This window comes from Microtus ochrogaster, chromosome 21 (assembly GCF_000317375.1).
Source record: "Microtus ochrogaster isolate Prairie Vole_2 chromosome 21, MicOch1.0, whole genome shotgun sequence".
NCBI lineage: Eukaryota > Metazoa > Chordata > Mammalia > Rodentia > Cricetidae > Microtus > Microtus ochrogaster.
The window spans coordinates 17710772-17736619 of record NC_022022.1 but is presented as its reverse complement, the minus strand read 5'-3'; positions in this window follow the sequence as shown (position 1 = coordinate 17736619).

Sequence of the window (25848 nt, the reverse complement as noted above, 5' to 3'; positions counted from 1 at the left end):
GGGGAGGAGGCGGAAATCCTCAATAAATAAATAAATTAAAAAAAAAAGAACCTGAGAGTATTTGCAGAGTGAATTTGTCTTAGTCTGTCTCAATAGTATCTTTAAAACAGCAAATTTAAAAACAAACAATTGATAAATTTACTTCCCCACAGATGACTTTGTTTTTAATTTTTCATTTTTTTTTTAAGAAATCACAGACATTCTGCAAGAACAGTGAATACAACTAAGATTACTGAAGTGACCTAGGTCAACTTTGGGGCTTTCTTATTTATTCTTGTGACCCTTTGTCTCTAGCATAGTGCCTGGGCCAGAAGATTCGTCACAAATTGAACAAGAATTTATGAAGTACCTACTATGTGACAGTATTTCTCTGGTTATTTATCATCATCCATAGTGATGAAGAAAATAGTTACAGTATTTGCTCTAATACAGCTTGTCCTCTGGAAGATTCCTTTAAACAAGGAAGAAAGCAAGACATACACACACATACACAAGTATATGTACACACACACACACACACACACACACATATAGTGGAGAAATTAATGTTGGGTCGTGGTAAATATAGAGAGATGTTTTTGAGTGTCAAAGTGAGCTCTGAGGTAATACTTGGACTGAGATTTTCATGTCAAAATTCAGTTATGTTAGGCCAGGAAGATGGCTTAGGGTAAAGAGCTGGCCACTCAGGAGAGGGAAGTTCAGTTTGATCTGTAGAATCCATGGAGAGCCCGAGGCATTAGTATGTGTCTGTACTCTAGTGCTCTTCCAGATAGGATGGATGTGAGACAGGAGGGTGCCTGGAAGCTAGTGGGAGAGCTAGGTTGGCACAAGCAGAGGTGAAAGGTAATAACTAATACCCGAGTTGGCTTCTGACCTTTTCTACCTATGTCTTGACTTTTATATACAATTCAGAGAGAAGAAAATATAGAAAAGTTAATGTGAAGTAGCTTTTTTCATTAGATGCAGAATTTCAGCTAGAAGGCATGTATACATAGCTCACAGGACTGAGCACTGCATTACAGAGCTATAATAAACACCCAGTGCTGCCAAGAGATGAGTGGCTGGGGATCTCTCTCTCTCTCTCTCTCTCTCTCTCTCTCTCTCTCTCTCTCTCTCACGCACACACACACACACACATTGATCACTCACATGCACACAGAAAGATCAAAAATTAAAACACAGGATAAAGCCTGCTATGCTTGAAAAATAGAAAACAAAGCAAAGCAAAAACCAGGTGAGTAAAGGCTAGACGGGCACTTGCAAATGTGGGTATGGAGATGGGTAGAAAGGTTCTGGGATGGTCATGTCATAGGGAGGGCATGAGGGCAGTAATTTATCCCTACATTGTGTTGGGGTCCTGCCAAGTGTCCCTCACTGCTGGCAGAGAAATAGTCCATGCGAGAAGAAGAATGAAGCTTGGGTCAGCATCACTTTAGCAGGCTCTTGATCAAAGACTCCCAGAGTAAGACTGAGTGGTCGATTTTTCTTACACGTTTAAACACGGTACAATGTTGGGAAAGGGTTTCCATGTGAAAATTATCACCACAAAGCTTCAGGGATGACCACGTTGAAACTCCCTTGCAAAGTGCACGTCTACAGCAAATCACCCGTGACATTTCCAATAAGAGCGGGTTCTATTGACTGATGAACAGTATCTAGGGTAAGGGCCTTGGGAGGAAGGATTTTGAATAAGCATAGGGATGGATTCTATTGATGGAGGATGCAAAGGATGAGCTCTTTTCACTGAGAGACAAAGCTCAGGATTAGGGCCTCCACAATGCACAGGATTTTGGAGGATTCAGGTGAAGGCTGGCTTCACAGAATAGCAAGAGATCAGCAGGCTGTTAGACAGTTTCCATTTCAGCCTTCTGGGTGAACAGGCACCAATCATTTCCTTCCCTTGAAGGAAAAAGTCCATGTTTAACAATTCTGGATTTTTAAAAATGCTTTCTGTGAGCTGTGCCTTCTACTGTATTGCCAGGGTATTAAAATGCCAGAGATCAGGAATTCTCTAAGAGATTTCCTTAAAATTAAAACTGTTTGCACTCCAGGAAGACACATGAAAGGACAAGGCACAGAATGAAGAGAATGTTCACATGCCATGTATCTGATTCTTTTGTCTAGAATATATAAAGAATCCTTAAAATTCAATAGCAAAACTATAAGCAAATGTAAAACTGGGCAAAGTTTCTGGATAGACATCTTTCCAAGGCTAGTTATACACGGCCAATAAACAAATGAAAAGATTCTCTTTGTCGCGGGTGTTCAGAGAAAAGCAGCTAAAAATCGTGAGATGCTCTTTCACCCTCAATAGGATGGCTAGAACAAGAAATGTCAGACAATGACAGGTGCCGATAAGAAAATAAAGATATCAAGGTCCTCATGGACTTCTGGGAATGATAATATTTCTCCGTAATTGCAATCCTAGACCTCTATTCCCCCATATGGACGCATACCACACACAAAAACTTCTACACATGCAACATAGTCACAACAGCTGAGAGGTTGGTACAACCCAAACATACCCGTGAACACAGTGTGCTATATATAGCCAATGGAATTTTATGCAAGAAGGAATCAAGTACCAAGTCATGCTACAACATGGATGAACCATGAGAAGATGGTAAGTGTAAGAAGCCTCTCATAAAAAGCTTCATGAAATGCCATCAATATTGACTGTCTGGACCAGAGGAATTTGGAGAAAAAGAAAGGAAATGCCTTTCAGAAGATGGGGGAGTTGGAAGATAAGGGTTGATATCCAACGGGTAGAAGGCTTCTTTTTTAGGTAATAAAACCATTCTAAAATGGACTGTGAAGATGATGGCAATCATCAACTGATTGCATACCTGATACAAGTACACTCTGTGGCATGTGGATTGTGTTTCAATAAAACCCTTGAAAAAAATCCACTAAAAATCCCCCAGAGCCTAGGGATAGACTTCATGTTGACAGAGAGTTCCAGGCTCTTTAGTCAAAATGTACTATATCTAGAGCTGAGTATCTTTGTGCCCAAGGAAAGATCAAGGAAGAGATTCTTAGACTAAAAAGCTTTCTTTCCCCGAACACAGCAAAGGAACAACACAGTAAACACCACAGGATACCCGCAAATATATAATTTGCACCGCTGCATGATAAAAAAAAAAGCTTGTTTCCTTCCACTCATTAGCAACGTCTAGAAATACCTTCTAGCTCTTGTCTGTGAGTAAGGATATTTACACAGCCGCTGTGCACCAGTTGAGCAGGCCCTGCTTGTGCCCACAACTTCTCTGTGCCTTTGGTTTGCCTTGGAAAGTGCGCAGAGGGACAAACACAGTAGAGTGAGACATGAATAGTGTGTGAGAATTCATTTAATTAGTGCGTTTTGAAGTAAGAAGTAAGCGTTTCTGACTGAGTCTAGAAATCAGGATTGCTTCAGCTTTAAAAGAAGATTGTGCTATGTAGTACTCCATTGTGTAAATGTACCACATTTTCCTTATCCATTCTTCAGTTGAGGGGCATTTAGGTTGTTTCCAGGTTCTGGCTATGACAAACAAAGCTGCTATGAACATAGTTGAGCACGTATGTAGACAACATGGCAGAACAAAATAATGATGCCTTGAATTTTGAAGGAAAATGGATGGAGCTAGAAAACATTATTTTGAGTGAGGTAACCCAGACACAGAAAGACAATTATCACATGTACTTACTCATAGGTGGTTTTTAAACATAAAATGAAGAAAACCAGCCTACAAGTCACAATCCCAGAGAACTTAGACAACAATGAGGATACTAAGAGAGACTTACATAGATCTAATCTACATGGGGAGTAGAAAGTAGAAAAAGACATGATCTTCTGAGTAAATTGGGAGCATGGGGACCTTGGGGGAGAAATACTATTTCATTTTAAGACAAGAAAAGTTTTTGCCACCTTGGTACTTTTTATTTTACAGTTTAGTAGTTCTGTATGTGTACTATAATTTTCAACTGAATTTGATTGATGGATCCCAGAATTTGAGATGTAGTCAAGACAACTTTGATCAAAACAAAAAAAAAATACATAATGGGTGAATTTGCTAGTTGTAGGACCAACTTCCTCTGGAAAATAGCTTATCACTGTGATGGTGACACAGGACGCTTCCTCCTGTCAGTAAGAAAGCCATAGGGTCTGATGGTGCTATGATTAATGAATATGAAGAGTCAATGAAAAGTCAGAGATTCCTAGTATTTTTTTCTTTTCTTTGGCATAGTCTAAGGCTTCCTTTGGACATCAAGAATGGAGCTGTGTGGGTGCTGGGTAGTTCTGAAGCCTTCCGCACTGTGGATGTGAGCTATCTTATTTCTTCCATTTTATTAAGGTGCTTGGGATATATGGAGTTTCGCGTTGGTCAGTCATGGGAGTAAAGTTTATCTCTTTCCTTTCTCTTGCTCCCTAGTGATCAAACGATTATAACTGCCACACACACACACACACACACACCACACACATACACATGCAGATACACATGCACACAATGGCTTTTATACTTCTCTCCTTAACCTTTCGTCCTCTTTCCTGCCACCTGAAAGAGTAGGGTTGGCTTCCCTCTGCCCAACCAGATTTTACAGATGAGCCGGAAATGTCCAAGTATCCTAAGAACGTTTTTGAATGTGTGAGATCTGCTTTGAAATCCAAAGTGTAGGGTACTGATGCCATCTTCACCACACAGATGGCTCCTGGAACTTTACAACTCAATTTTCTGCTTAAAAGGGTGCCACTTACAAGCTAGCAAATCCAGCAAGGGGCTAATTAGCCAAATTAATGAGGGCTTGTTTACTGGGGGTCCCCAGTGCCCTTGGAACTTGGGATGCTTCCTTATTACAATCTGCGAGCGGTTTCCTCCAATTAATTTTTAACATACAGCTCTTTCCTCTTAGTAATATGTAATAATCCTAATACTTCCAAGGGGTTTCAAGAATTAACTCATTAATCTTTATTGGGAACCACTAGAAGACTAAACAAAGCAAAACAAATTAATAGTGTTTCCTTGTTTGTTTATTTACTTATTTATATTGGTTAACACTAATTTGAGCATATTTTATGAATTTTAATCTATAAATCTGGAGGGAAATTGGTGAAAAAAAGAAAGCAGGCATTAAAGCCCTGTTTTGAGCAAAAGACAAAAGGGAGGCACTACATGTAGCTGTCCAAGGAGTTGCTCTTTACCACAGAGAAAGTAATAACAGAGTCAAGAAAAGTCAGCATCCTCATTTCTAGCTTCTTGTTTGAGTATCTAAAGATACACATCCGTACTTGAACGGGCACACAGAAAGAAGCCATTAAAACCCAGATACAATGAGAGAATCTGGAAGGAGTCGGAGATGACTGTTTCACGGAATATGAGGTTTCCTTGGTAAGATTAACAGCTGACTTTTCATAAGAAGTTTAGAAGACAGAGAATAGTGGGCAGACTTATTTAAAGTATGAATAGGTCACAGTGTCAACCAAGAAGCCTGTATATGATGAAGCTAGCCTTCAAAAATAAAAGAACTTAAGATTTTTCCAGATAAACAAAACCATGATATGAGAGATCATGGCTAGAAGAACTGCCCTCAAAGAAATGCTAGAGGGAATGAATCCTCCAGGCTAAAACGAAAAGAAACTGGAACGTAACAAAAAAAGTTGTAGGAAGAGGTAAAGAGCTCAGGTTCAGGTAGATAATTATAAATCTATGTTAATTTGGACACAATACGTACATATGTGATTTGTGACAATAATAATTTTTATTATGCTACTGTACTAATGAGGATGACAGACAATAACAATATTGGGGAGGCCAATAAGTACAGGGCAGAGATTTTGTATTCCATGGAAGCTTATTATCAATTAAAATTTGACTATTGTGGATTTAGCATGTTGATTATAATCCTTTTTGTGCTTACTAAGAAAAATAACAGTAAAAGGTACAGTAAAGAAGGAGAAGAAAGAAAAGTGGGAGGGGAGACAACTCTCTGTTTCTCCTTATGCACTTTGTTAATTTTCTGTGGCTTGGTAATTATGTCAGCACAGAGGATGGTTGGAGTCCATCCTGGTCAGTGATAGGTACCAAACACCCAGTAGCTGTTTCTGTGCTTGTGCAGTTGAACAGTCACGCATGGACAGAAGCGGACGACCCAATTCCTGTCCTAGAAAGGATGTGTGGACACCTAAGTGTTTCGAGAATAGCTTGTTCCTACAGAAGAAAGCCTTGGCTCCATGGCACTTCCCTGTCTCATCTGGGAGGCTGTTATGGCATCTTTTGAAATATGTAAGAATAGCCTTTATCCATTCTCCCACAGTTTGAACCCTGGGATGAAGATGGAGGTGCCACCAGGCAGATGCCAGCACAGTTTATCACGTGTGCCCTCCAGGACCAGTGAAACTGAACCTGGAATGGACAAAGAGAGGTGTGTTAGAATGTGTGGCAGTGCCGGTTGTGGTGGCGCACGCCGGTAGGATTTGCTGAAGGAGGCAGAGGCAGGAGGATCACAAGTTCGAGGCCAGCCTGGGCTACACATAAAAAAAAAAGAATGTGTGGCAGAGCTATGAGGCAGTGCTAAGTGTGATATCGGAGGTCTCAGCAGTCCTCTCAAGGCTGAGGACTAAAACTTTGACCTCTAGCACCTACACGGAAGTTAAGTGGGTATCCTGTCTGTAATCACAGAGCTCAGGAGTCGGAGATGGGATCCCACGGGGACTTTGGCTAGCTAAAATAATGAAATCTGCAAGCTCTGAGTCCAAGCGAGGGATCTGATCTCAATACATAGGTGAAGAGTCCAGGAAGATACTGGACATCAGCCTCTTGTCTCCATACATGTGCACACACATACATCTTCATACTCCCATTCATCCACACACATGAACACACATGCACAGACGCATGTGCATCATGACACATATACATGCAAATAAATACCTGATGTGGGAATGATTTCTTATTAATAAAGAAACTGCCTAGGCCCATTTCATAGGCCAACCCTTAGGTAGGCGGAGAAAACAGAACAGGATGCTGGGAGAAAGAAGCTGAGTCAGAGAGTCGCCATGATTGTCCCACTGCAGACAGATGCAGGTTAAGATCATTCCTGGTAAGCCAGTTTGTGTGCTACACAGATTAATAGAAATGGGTTAGATCAATATGTAAGAGCTAGCCAATAAGAGGCTGAAACTAATGGGTCAGGCAGTGTTTAAAGAATACAGTTTCTGTGTAATTATTTCGGGTAAAGCTAGCCGTGGGGGCGGCCGGGTGCCGGGGACGCAGCCCGCCGCTCTTAATTCAACAAATACCACCATGTAACTGTGGATTATAGACTGTTTTGAAGTGAAATCCAACGCAAGTAATTTTGTTGTATCTCAGATGCTGAATTGGATTTTGTTAATTGTGTGTGTCTGAGACTTAAGTAAGCTCATATGTATGACCTTGGACACTATGTAGATACCAAGTATAATTTAACTTTAAAGGACTTGTCTTTTCCTGGCCTTGTTTCTGGGACTCAAACTTGATTTTTACTTTGTGTCTTTTCAAATTTATCTCTCAGGACTTCGTTCTAGAGTTTTCCTCCCCCTGAAACTCCCCCCCCCCCGCATTTCTCTTTTCCTGAATGATACTGACTTCAACCTTTGGATTCCACTTCAATCTTCTACAGATTTTCTATCGATCTTATCCCACCTACCTATAGTCCTTGGTCACTTCCACTCACAATTTGTTCTGTGAAGGTAAGAACCATCTTTGTAGCCCCAGAGCCTGGTGCATAGTCGGCTCTTAACATCCCACTGTTGAATGAACAGTGTCGTGGTGAGTTCTCCCAAGTGTTGCTACCTTCATTTCATTTTGTGTCTGTGAACTACCGTGTTTTCAAAATGTTTCTTTTCAGTGGGAAGGAAGAGCCTTATAAAGGTCCCAGTGGGTTCCCTGCCAAACCCAGAGTTTGCACTCCATGTACTGTATAGTAACAAAAATTGGCGTTTGCACAGGAGGCAAAACATCACACAGGGAGGGTGTTAATACGTATGTTTTAATTCCTATGCTGAGTGGAGGGGGTCCCTGCTGTTTAGTATATTTGAAACAAGCAAACACATGTAACAAATGAGAGAATGCATGGGGCAATGGTGAAAAGTATCATAAACCAAGGTCTTCTATGCAGAGTGTCTAGGAGTTACTGTGCAATGGGACAAAGATTATAATTAGGTACTTAGTGCTGACTGTTCATTTAACCTTCCTGCATGTCTGAGATCCTTTCTGTGTTTTTCCTAATAACTTACTTATGAGATAATCATAAATAACTGTGGGTGGTAGTTTTTCTTTTCCCATTTTTGCACACACACACATACACACACACGTGTTCTATGTGTATGTTTGCGCACATGTGAGTACACCTGTGTGTGTGAGGATGTGCATGTATGTATTTGTACATACCTGTGGAGGCCTGAGGTTGCTGTCAGGAATCATCCTTTACCGACTATTCCAGGGATTCACTGAGACAGGGTCTCTTAATCAAACCTAGAACTTGCGAGTATGGCTAGTGTGGCTAGCCAGCCAGCTCTGGGTAACTTCCTGCATTTGCCCTCTGAAGTTAGAATTATAGATGGGCTATCATGCCAACAGGAATTAGCATGGGTTCTGGGGATCCAAACTCAGGTCCTTATACTTGTGAGGCAAGGGCTTTTACTATTGAGTCATCTTAACCCCAGTGAGGTACCATCTGAAGTGTTTGCTTTTCGTGTCTAGATACCTAGGTAGAAAAGTATTCAGAATTTCTGTAGAGATATATATTTTTAAAAATTTTAATTCTTAAAAAAAATTGTGTATGTGTATGGGCACGCGTGCCCATGTTTGAGTATGTCCAGATGTGTGCAGGTACCTGTAGAGTCAAAAGAGGGCATCTGGATCTGGAGTTACAGGCAGTTGTAAGCTGCCCAATCTGAGTGCTGGAATCAAATTCCAGTTCCCTTCAAGAGCAGTCAGAGCTTTTAGCCAATGAGTCATCTCTTTAGCCATGGAGATTTCTTAATAACTATATTCTAGAGGTGATCTTTAAGTTCTAATATGCCTATCAATAACTGAAGGCTTTAGATAATTTAATAATTTGAATTTCTAAACTACTTTCCAACAAACTCTTAGCTTATTGGGTTTGGTTGTGTGATCTCCAAAAATTATTTTAAGTGATTGATCATTTGGGGAGCTATTTTGGTGTATATGAGCCAAGAAAAATACTTCAAGGTGTATGACTTTGGCCAAGCTCTTTTTGTACTATCAAGATGAGCTACAGACTTTTAACTGTTGAGATTGACACAGACCCTGGAGATGCTCCCAAGAAGAGCATCAGAAATAGTTAGAGTAATGGAAGGATTGATTAGAGGTATTTACTGGGTTTAAAGGCTCTAACTGTGCCTAATCCTTAAAGCTTGCCTCGGCAACAGCTAATGGGAGATGCGGTAATGCTATACAAATATTTGAACAGCATAAGCATCAAAGATGGAGGGATATTTATTTAGTTTGTTAGAAGACAGTATGAATACGAGTAGCTAAAAGTGACCTCCAGGCTAAAAGGAGGATTAGCTACTGAAAGCAAAGTGATTAGGTTTCAGAACAGACTCTTAGCAGATGTGATAAATCAATAGACATAAACGTGTAAAGACATTGACCAACAAATGAGTTCATTTCATTTATCTTTTAAAGGCCAGGGAAGGATCAGCTCCCAGTTTACGCTATTCTCCAGTTTTGCTAGGCAGCACTCACTTAGCTCTCCCATTGGTTCTCACACTCAGTCTTGTTAGGGTCTAAGGCCTTTGACTTTTCTCTGGAGACATCATTAAACTGGCAGGTTTTGATTCTTCAAACTGGAAGATGTTTTTCTCTTTCTTTCACTTAATGCAAATACTTATTAAACTCTTCCTGGCATCTTTTAAGTCTCTCTCAAGGTACTACTCATTTAGGTTCTAGGTAAGGAGGCCGGGCTGTGTTCTTAGGGAGTTGATATTATACTATATTGTTGTGGTTTCTAATGTCCCATGATCCTACCTGGAATTGGGTGAATTATTTGCCCATCTTTATCCCACAGGGTTGGCCAAATAGTTCTTAATTTTGAGCTAACCCACAGGACAAGCTGCAAGGACAAATACAGCTACAGAACTTAGTAAGCATGAGCCTTGCTCCAGTTTTTCTTCTTACCCTTCCTTACTCTCTTCCTCCACTCCCTTTGTTATCAACTCAGCTGAATCTTCTTTCAGCTCAGCAAGTACTCCCCTCAGTCTCTGTTATATCACCACAGCAGGACCTTCCAGTCAGCAGGCTGGGTCATTTCCTTTAGTGCGGTGTGTTGCCCTCATAGGTGGCAGCTGTTGAGTAGACAAGCAGAGTTGGCTGTTAGGTGTAGTAATAAGGCCAGAAATACTCATCTCTTGCCTAAACAACAACAGCAGCAACAATAACACATGTCCTATTCATGCTCTTTTTCTGGGTGTTGCATTGTACTTCTTTGCAACTTCATCTTTCAAGGTCAATTGTCACTTACACACACACACACACACACACACACACACACACACACACACCCCAATCAAGACTTACTTTTACCCATGTACAAGTGGTTCATAATGGGATGGCAGGAAGAGTTTGGAAATTGACAAGGAAATGGTTGCTTTTCAAATAATGCACCTTCAGAACCACCCTGAGCTTGATCCTGTTTCTCCTTGTCTCCTGTCTACTGAAGTGGCCTCTGGTCTGCTTCCCCTCAATCCATTTGAACATGCAGGTCTTTGTCATTGACAGCTAAGCCATGGCCATGACCCTAATATTTTACATGAATTATTTTATTTTATTTTCACTACTACCACCTGTGAGCCTCTAGCCTCCCACAGTTGGCAAAAATATGGCTTGTAAAATTTAGAGATCTGCCAGTTTGGGTTTCTGGGTGTCCTCTTTTTTTTTTCCTGTGGTAGGCAAAGGGAGTTGGGGCACAATTGTTGGACTTTGTGAGTTAAAAGGAGGTTTGAAAAGATGTCTCCTGCTTTGAACTTAGACCTGTGATCGATTAGATTGAATGGAAATGCTGAGCCGTCCTTTGTGAAGGGAATATATGAAGATGTTTCATATTGGTGAATGCTGTGTACACAGTCTTGCCTGGCTCTTCCTTTTTGAATGCTTTCATAAGTTGCATAGGAGAAACAACATATTCTCCTAAATTTTAAGCCTGGACTGTACAATGCACTGTTGTAGACCCAAGCTGTACATGGTTCAACTATTTTGAATAGAGATGAGCTACTAAGTGTAAAATATATACTGAACTAAGAGAAACCTTAACAGAAAGAAAGAAGGTACAAAGGATTATTGATAAATTTTATGCCACTTTCACAGCAAAATAATATTTTGAGAGCATTTGGGTCAAATTGTCTCAGTGATATTAGATTAATTTTATGGGGCTGCTGGACAATTTAAATTACGCATGTGCTTGCAGACATTTCTATGGCAAAGTGTTGAACTAGAGAAAAGATATCTAAAAATATGTGCTTTTAATTAAGTACACATCACAGTCCTACAGCTCCTTTATTTGTGTGCTTTCCTGAACTGCTTATGTCTACCATTTAAACTGGCTCAGAATTAAGCCATCAGCCTTGCTTTAAAAACATCTGGCACGCAGCACCCGGGCATCATTATTTTTCTGCCATGACCGTGTTGCTATAGGAGCAAAGTTACGGTACAATAAAGCACAACTTGAGCTAATAACTTGCATATGAAAATAGTTACATCTTCATTGTGCAAGCCACCAGGCACCTATACAGTTTCATTGTGAACACTAATCCCATTTATAATGATGCTTTCTCATTCATTTGGCATGCTTTTATTATTATTAATATAACAGGGCACATTCTCTATATATCAGAATACAAGCATCTATTCTGGATAATCAAATTTATAAATCTTGTGACTGCTTTTTACATATAGCCAATTAAGTCCCTATTCTCAGACTTTTGTAGACCATACGGTGCACAAACAAATGGCCAGATATCTCTGACAGTCACAGGGTCTGAGAAGACTGGTAGAGAGACACACGTGATTCTGTTGGCCAAAATGCTTATTTTAAACAATAGAAAATGTTTCTAAGTTTTGAAATGTTCTCTTTACCAGTCATGTCAAATTTCTGAGCATAGTTCAGTGGAATCCTTCCTCATACAAGAGCAGATTTCTTTATAGGTCTGTTGTTCTAGTTTGATAAAGGCTTTTTTAAATAAAAAAAGTCAGGAATTCTTATTAAGAATTCTAGTGACTTTTCATACCTAATCCACGAACTTTACTATTGCTTTCTTTGTCTGTAGCATACCAGTCCATTTTTATGAGTGATGGTGATGTGTGTGTGTGTGTGTGTGTGAATGTGTGTATGAGAGAGAGAGACAGAGAGACGAGAGAGAGAGAGAGAGAGAGAGAGAGAGAGAGAGAGAGAGAGAGAGAGAAGGCAGTGTAACCTTCAAGGGAATTGTTGCTATGGGGGATTTTTTCTTTTCATTAAACTACTTTTTAGCTTTACATAAATATGTGTACGACTATGAATGTTTCCTTGTTACATTTGTCTTCAGAGGTTTCAACCATACTGAAGCACTTTATAGATTTCCAGTGACTGACTCAAAGATGTCCAGAAAGTCATGACTGAATACAATAACAGAATCGCTGGAAAATATTTTAATTCCATAAAACCGAGATCCCAGTAAAACTCAGACCTTTGAAAATATAATATTCTTTTTTACATAAAATTTCTTGGTCATGATTTTTAATCATAGTTTGATTGCAATTATCTAAATGTTGAATGATCTCCTTGTGTAACTGTCAATAAAATGTATACTTTGCAAAGGTAAGAATGTGTATGTGTGTGTGTGTGTGTGCGTGCACGTGCCTGTGTCCATGAGTGTGTATTCCTGATAAACCCTTAGTATCTAGGTTTTATTATGATTTTTGATGATTTTCTCAGACATCCTTTTCCCTTCCCCTTCCTAGTTAACCTCCTACTTCCCCATTTCAGCTCACGTGTGCCCTATTATGCCCCCCTTAACCCTTACAATGGTCTCTTCTACTTTCTTGGCTCTTGAGTTACTTATATCTAAAAAAATTGAGCTAGGAACTGTAGATGAGAGAGAACATGTGACATTTGCCTTCAGAGTCTGTGTTTCCTCACTCAATAGGAATGTTAAAGTTTCACTTATTTACATGACAATTTCATAATCTAATTTTTTTGTTACAGCTGAATAGTATTGCATGGCGTCTGTTGTACCTCTGTGTGATGGATCATTTTTTCCTGTTAATGCAGGGGTCAGGGAAGGAAACAAAGAACAGATGATGAAGGAGGAGGTTGTTTAGTTATTTACCGCCAGCTTGCATCTGCCTCGACGGCAGAGTCCTCCCCAGTAGATAGAACTGAATTTTGTCCAGGTAGTTCAGATAAGGCAGCAGGAGCATGCTCAGTGGATTTTTTCTTACTCATGCAGCTGATTAGTTAGCAGAGATTATTCAAATTCCTGGCCTGGGGATTAAAGTAACTTTGGGTGAGTTTTTGCCACCCACTTTGATCTTTCCTGACGCTTTGTGGAGGCACATTAAGGGGAATCAAGCAAATGGCACTGACTCTGTCGGTGTGAGTCACAATGATTCACTGTGTCACTGCCAGGGACACTCTTCTTTTCCCACTCACCCTTCTGTCTCTTCACTTACCTCCCTTGTTCCGTCCTTAATTGAGGGACCACTTCAAATGAGTTATTTAGAAAAGATTAATGACACATAATGCTTGAGTGCGTCAGTATTCGAAGCTTGTTTTCCTGCCCTCCTGTTTGAATTATTTGGCTCAGATCTCTTTAAATATAACTTGTAGCCTGTCAGCTCTCAGACAGAATAATATCAAACAACCTCTCTACCCTGTTTTAATTCAATTGCGCAGTACATAGTGCAATGAGCTTAGAAACCAGATTGGAAAAAAAAAAAAAGAATTAGAGTAACAGAGACAGACAGCGCCTTTGCCTATGTGTTATGCCTTATAAATTTCAGTTATTCTGATTGGGTTCATTTTCACTGAGAAAAATATGATCCACCATAGATGGTTATCCATGTTCAAAGTCAGCTGAGACTACCTGAGATGGTGTTCAGTAATTACAGCCTTGCAGTTTCTGGGAGATTCCATCCCCACCAGACCAGCTGTCTCCTGTCCCCATTTGTAACACTGTTCATTATGCTCAACCCGCTGCCATCACTCTGGAGCCTTCAAAGGTGTTCTGGAGGCTACCTTACTGTAGGACCCAGATAATGAAATAGTTATGTGTGACTTGTATTATAATTGCTTCACCTAACCCCCATTTAGCTTGAAAAGTAGACTTAATAAAAGCAGGAGTGAAAGGCACTTTATGTTTTTAATAAGGAGTCTCATATGGTATTACCTGCTGTTTTTCATTGTGTGTCTCGTTTCCTGGTTTTCCTTTGAGATACATGACAGAAGAAAGCCAAGCACATCTCTTAATCTTAAGGCTCTTTAAGAATCTATTGCAGTAATCTACCAAAATCGATCGATAACTTCAAGCTAACAGGATGACTTCTAGAGTACATATATGTGCTTATAAAGTCAAGCAGACCTGCTCGCTGGCAAGTGAAGGCTCCCGTGCCTAAGAAAGCAGAGGATTCCACTGTATAATAATTTAATGTTCTGTTTGCAAAAGGTAATTATAAAACTCTCATTCCATCTCCTGCTCCGATGGGCTCAGGATGAATTTAAAATGGATTAAGAGGAAATGGATAAGACGTTCTGTATTGCTGAACTCTGCCCAGTGACACGGTAGGCAAACAGTGAGAGCAGAGCTCGCAAGCGACTAAATACACACTGAAAAGATGACAGGGCTCAGACGTGAGGATGCCTGGATCTGCCAGAGAAAAGGGCTCCTAAAAATAGTGCTAACCATCTACAGAAGAGAAAATCTGACTGCGGTATAAAAAAGTCTTTGAAGGTAGAGAGCTGCTTGGAGCTGCATGCTCTAAACATATTCACGACGGATATTTGGAGAGGGGCATCTATTTCCTGTGCATTCATCTCAGATAAGAAAGGGAAACTGCATCTACAGACTTGCAGTAGGTGACGGACAAAGACCACACTGGAAATCGGAAGGTGGCGATGCGCCACTAATTAGCTTTATGACATTTAGCCAGGCAAAATATCTTCCTAGGCCTGATGTGTAAACTGGGTAAATGGCCTATGAAAATGAGAGCAGTCTATCTTCTAAATGGTGATGTGTGTGTGTGTGTGTGTGTGTCTGTCTGTCTGTTTCAGGTAAGGTTGAGTTTTTAGAACTTCACCTAATTCTAGTTAGATTTAGATCTGAAGTTGTACAAACACAGGGATCATATTTCTTTTTTTTTTTAAAAAGATGCATTTTACTTTATGTGTGTGAGAGCCTGTATGTGCACATACATACTGTGTGCATGGCTAGTACCTTTGGAGGCCAGCAGAGAATGTTGGCACCTCTGCTACTGGAGTGACAGGTGGCTGTAAGATGACCTAAATGGGTGTTGGGAGCCCAGCCCAGGTTCTTTGCAAGAGAAATACACTCTTCTAATCACTGAGCAATCTTTCCAGTCTGTGGGATCACATTGCTTTCACATCGTTTGGTACCTCCTTTTGGTCATTAGCTATTTCTAATTCATTCAAATTAGCACAAGTTGAATGACTCAGAGATGTTGAAAAAGAACATTTCAGTAAAGAAAAAAAAATCTGTCCTTAGTCTTATAGAACCACTTACAGGATCTAATCAGCAATTACATCAAGAGATGCATTGTACCATTGTTTTCATTGTGCTTTCAATGTATGCTTAAATGTTGATTTTTCTTAGAATAGTTTCTTTGATAAAATGATCATCTTCTGCATTTAAAGATGAACCATGAACATAAATCAAGGGTAGGCTAGCTGTGGTCTCTGGGCTTGCTTCTGGCCAGGCTCAATATGACCAGCAGCTTCACACTTCCACCCCACCCTTCCCCACCATGATGCACTGGAACCTCAAACCATGAACCAAAATAAATCCTTCCTTAGCAACCACCACAGGGGAAGAGAAGAGGAAGTAGAACTTCAGAGGACCCTTCTCGGGGGACTTCAAACCAGTACAGGGAAGAGGCAAGACTACATCTCTGGCAGCCTTGCCAGGGTTGTTCCAACCACTGTGGTCCCATCACCTTTTGAGTTCCTGCCAGCGCTGCTGTGGCTTTGTTTTGAGGAATCATTCCCCAGCGCCCAACACACCATTCACTTTTGCATCCTGTGGCAATGAGTGCATTAACCGCCACTCTGGCCTATTTGCCAGGCTGCGTGCAGACATACAGTATCAGGTGCACTATCAGAACCCGCTGCAGTGCCCACGCTCCTGACTTCTGAACTGTTGCCAGCCCTCGTCCTCATATTTAGCCCCACCTGTTTTCTCTTATTCTGTTCATGGTGGGAACGAAAATCAGCTGAGGTTCTATTTTCGCGTATTAATTGGTCCCATTACTCGGAAACCTTTTAAAAATAGAGCTCCCTTCCAGTCCAAGTTTAGCAATCTGTTCGTTTCTTTCTCAGTCCAACCCCTTTAATCAGCTTCAGGCTTAACCTTCCAGGACTCTCCAGTGCCTCCACGGAGCCCAGATGGGCTGAAAACTTCAAAGCAATGTCTGAATACAGAGAAATGGAGATGGGCCTTCTCATTCAATGTCTCTGCAGAACCAGGTTTGCTGCTTACATGTTTCCTCTACCCCACCCTCCATCTAGGGCATGTTTCTGAACTTCCTGTTCAGGTCCCTAGTCCTGTGCATACCATGTACATTCAGTTCCCAGCTTATTTCTGTATCTTGCTAGAGAGGTTGTCAGCAGAACACACTTCAAAGCAAAGACAGAAGCCGCAACTAGGTTCTGAGATCACAGGAGACTTGCTACTCAATTCAGACTCTTAAGATACATTTTTTTTGAGATTTTACAACTTGAAATAGGTAACCTGAAAAATATGGGCCTAATCCATGGGTTTGAATTTTACTTATAGTCAACAATGATTTATTTTTTAAAAAAGGCTTACTTTTTAAAATGACTGTGTGTTGTGTATGTCTATGCGAGTATATGCCATGTGTATTCAGGTGCCTGAAATGGCCAGGAGAGGGCATCAATTCCCCAAAGCTGGAATTACAGTCTGTTGTGAGGAGCCTGACTTGGATGCTGGAAACCAAACAAGGATTTCCTGGAAGGGCAGCAAGGGTCCTCAACCACTGAGTTACTTCTCTGGCCCCAACCCAACAATGGTTTAAAAGAACTAAAGTTAACATTTATTTTAAGATTATGAGATTTTTGCCTCTAATTTATTTGGTTCTGGTTTTGTTTCTGATTTGTCTTCTTTGATAGAGGAAACCATGCATTTTCCAAGAATTGTAGAAATGAATTAAAATACTAGATTCTATCTTTGTTGGAATAAAACAATGAGTCCCAAATTATGTTGGAAAACGATTCTCTGCAACTAAATTTCTACTTGTCTCAATGAAGGAGGTTTTCAACAACAAAGAATATTCAAAGTAGTGGCATCAATATTCACGAGGCAGTGTGTAGAATCTGTGTCTCTATTCAGTGGCACCAGAGGTTTTCTTCTTGCAGAACTAAGGCATTGTACAGATTAAGTAGTTGTAACATCAAGTCACATAACTTGATCTGATTTTCCACTTACTGTTTCTATTTCTCCTCATTCAACCTACATTCCATTCTTGAGAAATAGGATTATATTTTTTTTCTTCCTTACATCCACATCTTTCTTGGTTGGAAGATCTGGAATTTATAACAATTATGTGTGTAGAAATTAATGAATGGTGAAAGATATATGGATGTTTCAAAACATTAAGGGAAATTCATTGATAACTAAATTTACTATTTGGCAACTATCTTATAGATGACAGAATAGACTAAAATATTTTTATATTTCCTTTTGCAATTGTGTGTGTCTCTCTCTGTCTCTGTCTCTCTCTCTATGTCTGTGTGTTTGACATGGGTGCTGAGAACCAAATTCAGATCCTTTGGAAGAGTAGTATGTGCCATTGAGGGGATAAATGGGCAGGTTCCACACTTTTGAAATGTAAAACAGTATGAGTTGTAATGGTCATAAATGATCAGCTGCCCATTGACACTTCCCTGGGCAGCTGATTGCAGCAGGAATGGATGTTTCTAGAAGAAAATTGCTCTTGTTCCATTTACCCGTAGAGAACTGGATGGGAAGTCAGCTTCTGGAGTCCACTTGTGTCTAGGTGGGCTCTGTGTAGCATACTTACATCTGATTTATCTTTTTACATTTTTTCTTTTTTTTTTTTTTATCTTGTGGTAGTATATCTCTGGGTTGGTTCTACTTTATTTTGTTACCTGAGGCAGTTGACAGTTAATAACAAATAAATGCATGGGGCTGATCAAAACTATTTATTTACTTTCTCAAAAGGATTATTGTGATCATTTTTAAATAGATTTAATCATGCCCCCCCCAAATAAGTTAAAATTCTAGTCTTCAAAATCATATGATGTGACTTTATTTGGAAATAAGTTTTGTTTATTTTTTTGTTTATATTTTAACCTCATGCATATGTATGCTCTCTGTGTGTATTTGTGCAAGCATATGGTATGTACATGTGTGTGCATGTATGTGTCTGTGGGCATGCCCTATGTGTATGTGACAGAGGACAACCTCAAGTGCTGGCCCTCACCTTCCATATTGTTTGAGACTTGGTCTTGTTGATGTTAGCCACTGTGTATTCCAGGCTAGTTGGTCTGTGGGCTTCTGGGGGAATTTTCCTCGTCTCTGTCTCCCATCCAGTCACCGTACTTACAGACGTAGCCTACCATGCCAGCCTTTATGAGGGTTTTAGGGATTTGAACTCAAGTTTTCATGCTTGCACAGCATGAAATGCCCACTGAGTCACCTCCCTTGACTATGGTTATGGATATATGCTCTTTACAAAAATGATCAAGTTAAAACGAGGGGACACTAATCTAACATAACTCGTATTCTAGAAAAAAGGAGAAATCTGAACCCCAAGACATCCACGTGGAGTAAGTAAAGATAGAGAGAGACACACTTTCCTCCAGGAGCCAAGGAGAGAATTTGGAAGAGGTTATCTCTTTGCTGCCCTCCAGCCTGTGAGCCCAGCAATATGGGCCCCAGTCTACAGCCACGTTTGCCAGGGCAGATCTTAGGTCCTGATAGTTACTAGAGCTAAGTAGACAAATAGTTTTCTAAGTTCTCAATTCCAAATATTAAAGTACTCAGAAGTATAATTGTTCTCTCTCATTATTTCTGAATGTGGCAGAAAAATCTCATTAGAAATGTTGTTTTCAAATATGTTAGGGAGCCAATTAAAATACAAACAAGCTTCTGGGTTTTCCCTGAATTGTGGCAATGAAGCTAATGATGAGCCCAGTGCTCCCGCTTTCTGGCTTTTCTGCTCCTTTCAGATCCGGTTGGCAGGTCTATTATTGTATAAAGAAAAAAAAAGAAAGAAAAAGAAAAAGAAAAGAAATACAGAATGGTCATCAGCAGTGTGAGAAGAAATCATTGATGAGTGTTTGACAGCCCATAATGGTATTCACTTGTTTTGTTTGCTCCCCGGTGACGTGGGCAGGATGGTAATTATAGCATATTTGAGATTACTGCTTACAGGAAAATGACTCATCTTGATCTTCAGAACTTAGATGGGGACCTGGTTATAGATACAGACCAATATCTCTCTGTTTATGGCTTTTCCTGAGTTATGAGTTTACCAGATGGAGGCTCAGTTTCTTTAGAAATGTTTACGGCGTATTTTTCATTTTAATGAGATGTCCTGGTAAATTCAAAAGTAATATTTTACAGTGACACTCGGTATGCGGCGACATGTCATCGTGTCACACACAAGCTAGCCAGGACTAAAAGGGAACCACCAGAACCATCCCCCAGCCACCAAACAGCCATGGACTGTTTCACGCGTTTGTCATTCAGGCCAGTTCTGGCCTGTTTCCCCCCGAAGTTACTCTTCATCTCAGAGTATGCCTGCATTAACAGAACCACATCAGGCTCATCTTTACTGCCTTTCTTTCATCTCATCAAAACATATCGAGGTTTTCTCCTTTTCTGCGTTCAGACTTTTTGAGCCCCACTGGGGTTGCTTTAGTTCATGTTCTTATTACTTTGCCCTTGGTCAACCGGGACAACGTATCTCATTTTTAGTTACTTCTTTTCCCAATTTTCCAATTACAGTCTCTCCAGAGTTGCCCTTTTATGAGAAATTAGATCACTTTGATGCCTTCAGAATCTGGCAGGTTCTTCCTTTTGATTGGCTGCCATAGCACTGACGGAGAAGGACATTTGCAAAGCTTAGTTTAAACCAAATTTCATTCACACCTCCGTCACTGTGTCGAGTACAGTTGGTTTACTTCATGTTAGGGCCTTTTTGTAAATTCACAGTGGTTCTGAAAATTCTGTGAACCCCTCTGCACAGCATCACTAAGTGTCTATTTGCCTACTCTGTAAGCCAAAGGCTCCACAATGGCCTTTAACTCTCTTCCTATTTATACAGAGCCCCAAAGCCAGAGCACAGTGTTATCCAGGGTATGTCTTAGTTGCACTAGAGACTTCCAGTGTCTCTGTGATTGACAACCTGAGAACCTACCACCATTTTTCTCCCATAAAAGCTTCTTTCTGGGTCTCCCCATACTTCCGATTCATTTCCATCCCCTATCTGTCAGGTGCTTCCCTTCTTAGTTTATTGTGCTTTGCTCTTATACTGTTCAAAGGCTGCTTATACAACACAGGGTAAAATTTAGACATCTGGAGCTGGCTCTTGCCATTTCTCTAGATGCATGGCCCTCTTTGTCTATCTCTGGCTCCCCTCTTCAACAGTTCAACCAAACCACACATCTTCCAGCTTTTCTATCATCCTATGCTCCCCCTCTTCCTATTTGACTTCTAGCCTTTGTATGGATTTTTCACCTTCCATCTTTTCCTTCCTCTTCACTGGGCTATCTCCTATATCACTTTTATGTCTCAACCTAGGCTAGTAGTCTATGCTAGTAATTCTCTCTTTCCATCTCTGACTGTGCCAGGTGCTCTTGCCATGCGGTGCCAGGTGCCCTTGCCATGCAGGGCCATGGCACTCTGCTCTTCTCTGTCAGACACCAATCATGGTTTACTGTAACCACTTGTCTAAAATTAACTTCTTCATGTTTCCCCAGCTAGACTGTGAAATGATGAAGGTGCTCTTGCCTGTTGTTAACGAGCTGTGCCTGGCAGGCAGTACCTGTTTGATAAATAAACACTTGCTTCGAACTGAGACAAACACACATACTTCTCCAGGCTCAAATGTCTTCCCTTTCCTCCTGTGCGTGATCAAGACCTCCTTGAAGAACCTGCCCTGCTGCCGTGTTCCAATTCAGAACCCAACAGTTCCTATGGTTTCTCCTCACTCCCATTCCTCCTCACGCACAGAGGAATTCCTTCCTGGCTTTGTACTTCCGGTGGCACACATGTCTGACATAGTGCATTGAGATTGTTTCTTTCTAGGAAACTGGTGAAACAAGGATTTCAAAGCTAATGATCACAACCGGTTCATCTGTGAATTGCAAGTACCCTTTTGGCAGATCTTCCAATAGACCGCAGGTGCAGAGTCCACAGATGAATGCCTGGGTGAAAAAAATGAATGAATTAGTATAAAATCTAAGCTTCTTTGCTTCCTGGGTTTGCTATCCCACCATTTGCCTTTTACCTCCTTTCTGATATTTCAGTTTTTGTTCTTTGCCACACCCAAAATCCAAGTGTGGCATTTCTTTTCTTCCCTGCACCTTTCCATATCCACCGTCACCCACCCTCCTTCCTCTCAGGTGGCCTGTATGCCCATACCCAAGGAGAAACCCCTACCCATGGCAACCTCATTGTGACTTCTCATTTATTTAGTGTTTTCTTTTACTTCTTTGTCTTCTGTTTGTAGACTTAAAAATTTCCCACAGTATTTTGTTTCTTTGCTTCTTGGGAGACAGTATGTTTTAAAAGATGTTTTATGATCTCAATTTTGTCAAGTTTTAGTTGTACCCTGGCGGATAGACTTCTAATATTCTCCGAACCTGTTAGAAAATCGCTTGTATCACATATGTATTGTAGGTTAGTTAAAGTACTTTGCCTTCCTTTGGAACATAAGCCAGAAGAGCAGCTACTGTTTGGATCATTGCTAATCAGCGCTACTGGAAGAGAGAGAGTGAGAGAGTTCAGCACTTCCCCTACTGGCTCTTCAAACTCTACCTGGAAGTGTCTCTGCTCATCTGTGAAAGGAGTCATTTGGCCACACCTAACTCCCAGGGGTGGAGCCATGTGACATTTGTGTGCACCTGGCAGGAGTGGAAGTCTTTGATGAACAGCACTGACAATCACTGAAGACTTCCAATCCCTTTGAAGGTTCATATAGTACTGTATTCCAGCGCAGGGCTTTGAACATAGGAGGGGAATCAGCAAACGCTGACTAACTCCTAGCTTGACCCACGGAATATTCATTCCGTAGTTCTGCCTAGACCTGATTTTGAGTGGTTGTTCTCTTAGAGATGAAACCCCCAGCTCTAAAAAGACAAAAAAAAAAAAAAAAAAAAAAAAAAACGAGCTGATCCCCATATGCAAAGGCAAAACTATTTTCAGTGCCTTAGCCCCCTCTGAACTTGACAGTGATAAAGACCTCACTAATAGTGTAGATGAACTTGATATTGTGGCCCTATTTAAAAAGCACTAAATCCTCCCAGCTGGAGATAATTGATGAAATGGCTATCTCTCAAAGTTTCTCTGGCTGCCACTAACAATGTTAAATTAGATGACTGGCAGGAGCGTTTTGAGGCGACAGAAGCCATCAGATAGCAGAGAATAGAAAATAGAAACAGATAAAAGCATGGGGAGTTCTGTAAGCTATTGTGCGGGGTTCCTGAAGTTTTTCCCGCACTACCTTACGAAGTTGAGCTGCTACGATAATGAACATGAAAATGTCTGGTACCGCGGAAGGTGACGTGTTTGCGAAGGATAAGGGTAGTGTGAATAGAAGTCCCCAAAGGTGTTTATCATGTCTCGTCCCCTGCAGGGTGCCCTAGCACTCAGCAAACTGCAATCACAAAGACTGGTACAGAGCAGGCAATATAGTGTATTAATAAGATGAAAACACATAATCCCATTCTCCGTAAAGTGAGGAATGAGTCCTGGAAAAGCACTTAACCCCTAGGATGGCTGTGATGGCTAACCGATGCGGAGAACACACTAAATTCAGTTTGACGTCCAACATGTGTTACACGTTAGTTACTACAACTATAATTTTTAAAATCTTATTCTGGTTATTATTTTCTTAAATATTTTGATAGTTTTTTTTTCAGAGACCACAGAACTAAAATCTGTCCTTAATAGTAAAATAAAATACAGTAATTTTGTATTGCCTTTCAGAAGTGAGTGTTTTCCAAACTGGTATTTGTGACCCACGAATGGATTATGAAATCAGTTTATTAAGTTTTGACATGCATTTAACATAAAAATAGAACTAAAATGCTGAAAGTATTCTGTATTCTAAGAACAACTGATTTGCATTAACATTTTATTTTGTGCAGGTAGTACTCATTTTTAGTAAAGTGACTTTATACTGAGTTAAGATGTATATTATAAAATGTATACCACATTTCTTACCTTAGATTGTTGTTATAAAACCTAAAAGTCATAGTTCTAAGTCAGTGTATGTAACTATCAGGTCACAAAAGTCCCCATAGCCATGGTATTGCAGCTGAGTTTCTCTTGAAGATAATTTTCTAGGAGTGTTTTTATAAAGTATATTTGATTTATATGGGTGTATAAATACCAAACATGTAGAAAAAGGTCACCTAGAGATTTTGGGGGAAAAGAAATGTAACGGGAAGTTGCTGAAGAAATGACTCTGTGGCCAAAAGGTTTGTTCTTTCAGGGGGGCCAAGACTGAGCTCCTAGCACCCATGCTAGGCAGTTCCCAAGCCCCTCTAGCTTCAGCTCAGAAGAGCTGGTGCCTCTTCCTGCCTCTGTAGGCACCCACCTGGCCACATGCACAGATAATTGTAAACAAAAATAAGAATAAATCTTTAAAAAAATACAGTGGGTTGGGTAATTTTCTTCTTGTTCCCTTCTGCCCTCAAATCTGGTATTTTGTTGTTGCTGTTTTTCATAGTAGTTCAGAGTGTAACAGATTTCACCTCAAACCCCTGAGCATCCTTGTGGCCTGGTCTAGTCATCCAGCCAACTGCTAATCTCCTCAGCTCTCAAAATTCAGTAACCTCACCACTCCTGGGACTTCAGACGTTGATTTTTTTTTTTATTTTAAAGAATTTCCCAACCATAGAACAAAAGTTGGCAAATGTTGTAATATGAGCGGCGGGGCTACGTTCCGGTGTTGCCGGAGGTCCTTCCGCTCCTCCGGCCAATAAGCAAATAATACTTTTTCTTTTATGGTGGCATAATTGGCTCCTGAAATAGTTCTTTTCTGGGCTCAAAAGCTTGAGTGTACAGGTTCCTATAGTCTTAAGATTATGAAAGAAAGAACAATGCCTCTCACAATTGTCTTGGTTCTTGTATGGCTTCTGAATGCTCGGCTTGACCGTGGACCGTGTCCTAGAGCACCTTTTACTGAAGTTGCCTATTCTGCTTTCCGAAGGTCCTTTCCTCAGAATACCACAGATCACTCAGAAGGTCCTTCACTGGGAACACCACAGTCCACCATCAGCAAAATCTGCGACACTTTCTTAGCTTTTCCCTTGAGCTGTGTTTTTTGAGGTCTGTTTTCTCTCCCAAACCAATCTCCTCGGGTTTACAAACCATTCCCACTCAGCACTCCCCCGTGAAAGAAAACTCAATTTTGGGTCTCAGGGCACCTAACTGCAATGTCTTGGTGTGGTGTTTATCGTTTGGTTCCTGATCCTTGGAATCTTCATGGCTTTTCCTTGCCATCTCTCTTGTCTGTCAGGGATATACGCACGTGCAGCTCTTCCCTGACTTATATTAATGCATTTAGGTGTTTCACATTTATGATGATGATGAGGTGATACAAATTTGCTAGATGTTACTCTGATCAATTTTAGTTTTATTTTATTTATTTATTTTAAAAACAAACTCTTTTTTTTTCATTGTATATACCAATCCCAGTTCCCACTCCATCCCCTCTTCCCATTCCTTCCACCTTCTCCCCCCGACCCCCATCCACTCCTCCCTACTATATCTAGGCTGAGCAAGGTATCCATCCAAAGAGAACGAGTTCCAAAAAGCCAGTACAAACAGTAGGGAATAAATCTGGGTGCCAGTGCTAGTGGCCCCGCAGCCTGCCCCAGCCATGCAACTGTTACCCACATTCAGAGGGTCTAGTTTGATCTTTTGCTGTTTCCTTCCCTGTCTGGCTGGAGTTGGTGAACTCCTAATAGCCTAGGGAAACTGTTCAGTGGGTGAACCCATTATGGTCTTGACCATTTTGCCGATATTCTGATCAATTTTGAATTTGGGTGTTTTGTCAGGTTCAGTGAAATCCAATCCATTGCTCCCTCCTGATGTTGGGGAGTGGTGAGCTGAACTTTCCAGACAGCCATTCAAACATGAGAACACGAGGGTGAACAGTGAATGCTCTCTGCTTTACTGTGGTGCTATACTATGATGTTCAGGACTTTAAAAGGCAGTGTGTGTGTGTGTGTGTGTGTGTGTGTGTGTGTGAGAGAGAGACAGAGACAGAGAGACAGAGAGAGACAGAGAGAGACAGAGACAGAGAGAGAGACAGAGAAGAGAGAGACAGAGAGAGGGAGAGAGAAACAGAGAGAGAGAGAGAGAGAGAGAGAGAGAGAGAG